We start from the raw sequence: 2744 nt of genomic DNA on the forward strand, positions 1-2744 counted from the left end.
ACTTTCAACAAATGAGTAATTTTTTTGTTTGTTTGTTTCCTTTACAAATAGTGTTCACCTTGTGATAATTCCTGAAGGAGTGAAATATACCACAATATTCTTCCATTTAAATACAATTCACATTTCACTTATAAGCACAAATTAATGAACACTTGTTTCTAGGAATTTTCACAAAGAGAATTATTCTAGTAGTTTAAAGCATCTAAGTTTCTTTCCTTGATAAATGAAATATTAAGCTCTAACCAATAATTTTTGTTATGGGATGTCTACCCAGGAGTATATGTGTCAGGCAGTGTTCCTTAAAGTTTCCTCCAAAAAGAAAAAGGTCATCTGGTAATTCCATTAAAAATACTGAATCCAGGGGGAGGTGCCGCCAGGCTAGCAGGAAACCTCCAACCCCCTGTGCTACTAGATGAATAGAAAACTGATTTAAACAAGGTACTAACAAGGAATTGTCCTTGATTTTTGTACTTTGTAGCATTCCTCAAATTATTTTCACATCTTCCCTTACTGTAAAAACTGCATTTAAGTTAGAAAATGAAACAATTGAAAAGGAAAAGCAATTTCAGTGTACAAGAAACTCAGACCCTTTTGAAAGAAATTACAGAAAGGAAGGAAGTAATTTTTTCTAAGCAGCTTAATACAACAATTAATGTGATGAAGCAAATGGCTTGGGAGGAGATTGCACAGTGTGTGAATGTAGGAGAAGGAGAACAGAGAACAGGGACAGAAGTGAAAAGAAGTTACCTTGACTGGCGAGCCCTTTGAAGAGAAAGAAGATGAAGGCGAACATTAAGCAAGTTGGTTCAGGGTTTCCCCTTCCCACATCTGATTTAGATGACTCACTGAAGAGATAGATGAAAAGATTGGATTCTGAAGTGATACAAATTTTGATTGGCAAAATGTGGCAGATTTCAGGGATGCAGGTGGATCCTGAGGTCAAGGAAGAAGAAGAAGAAAGAGATCCCCAGAGTCCTGAATTTGAGATTGAAGGAAGAAGAAATGTCATCAGTCATACCAGATTCCAGGAGGGAAAATGAACTTCCTGATTTCCCCCACATTGATGAATTTTTTACTCTGAACTCAACACCATCTAGGTCTGCATATGATGAGCCCCATTTGCTTGTAAACATTCCAGAAACTAGAATTGGAAAAACGAAGTCTTGATATTGAGGCTGAAAGACTGCAGGTAGAAAAGGAATGCCTACAGATTGAGAAAGAGAGACTGTGACATTTAGACATGGAGCACGAGCAACTTCAGCTGGAGAAGGAGCGGTTGCAGATTGAAAGAGAGAAGCTGAGGTTACAGACAGTAAACTCAGAGAAGCCATCTTTGGGAAGTGAACTACGTCAGCCACAGGATATAGAAACCGAGAAGTTAAAACCTGAGAGAGAATGCTTACAACTGGAAAAAGGCTGCATTTTTTGGAATCTGAATCGAAGAAGCTGCAGATTGAAAAGAAACACTTTCAAATAGCAAGAGACTACAAATTCAGAAGGAAAGACACTTGCAGTGATTTATCTAGGTCTCCATTTATCAAATGGTTGTAAAGCATAAGTTTAGGTTTAAAAATGGTTGCGGGATTAACTGTATTGTTTTGTCCCTGTTAGTGTTTTCAATACGAAAAAGATAATTCTTTGTGGGTAATATATGCTTAAGTCTTCTATGAAAACTATGTGCCCTAGCATAAACAATATAGCAGAAATTGTTGTACTATACACTTTAATTTAGTAAAATTACACACAATCTTGTATAATCTATGCACTCAGAGTTTACAATTATGTCTGTGTAAAATTCTAGCTCAGTAGTTGTCAACTGGGGGTGACTTTGGCCCCCAAAAGACATTTGGCAATGTCTGGCAACATTTTTTGGTTGTCAGAATTGGAAAGTTGGCCACATTCCTCGTGGCATGTAGTAGCTAGGGATGCCCAACATCCTGCAATGCACAGGACAGTTCCCACTCTCCCCCCCCCCCCCAAAAAAAAAGAATGATCAAACCCTAAATAGCAATGTTGCTGAAGTTGAGGAACCCTGTCTTAGCCTGGCTGAGCACCTCTTTAGCTTTGTTTCAGTTTCAGAATGTTAAAACCACAGATATTTATGTGGGAATTACTTAAATGGCCCAAAACTTTAACTATGAAACAGTACTGTATAGTATATTGACTATAGGAAGTGATGAAGATTATAGATGTTTTATTCCTTTGTTTCCATCTATAGATAATGTGAGAGTCAGAAAACAATGTAAGCAACATCAGAGGTTGTCTAAAGTGGGTTACTTTCCAAAGCAGTTCACTCATCTAGCTATCGGTGCTTTAGAAACGGCACACATTTTTGTAAGCTTTATGCTTTCTTCTGTGACTCCATTGACTAAGCCAGTAGTTTAGACAAAAACTATCATTTCAACCATGTACTGAAATCTTAATATACTTGGTTGAAGCTAGTAAGAATGCTACCAGTTTAAAAATGGTGCCAGTAGTCAATGAACTGAAACTCAGCAAGTGGTCATTTGATTTTTAAAATAGATAATAGGTATTTGGAACTGGGAGTGGGGGTAGGGGAGAATGTCCTCTGTATCCAATAGTAATGATGATGGTGATGAAATAATGATAGTAGTGGTGTATTATGAATTAGGGAAGCACTTACTGCACACTATCTGACCTAATCTGTAGAAAAAGTATTGAGAGTAGTATCATTATTCCTGAATCTGAGACTTAGAGAAGTCACACTTCTCTTAAATGACTGA

General features: G+C 37.2%; 1 pseudogene; it reads left to right on the forward strand.

Annotated features, from left to right (window-relative positions):
* Positions 1 to 414: 414 nt before the first annotated feature.
* Positions 415 to 1757, forward strand: LOC147357254 (myb/SANT-like DNA-binding domain-containing protein 4 pseudogene; annotated as a pseudogene).
* Positions 1758 to 2744: the final 987 nt, after the last annotated feature.

The sequence above is a fragment of the Bos grunniens genome, chromosome 15 (genome assembly GCF_055505025.1).
Source record: "Bos grunniens cultivar Pamir isolate PY7600 chromosome 15, Bosgru_T2T1.0, whole genome shotgun sequence".
NCBI lineage: Eukaryota > Metazoa > Chordata > Mammalia > Artiodactyla > Bovidae > Bos > Bos grunniens.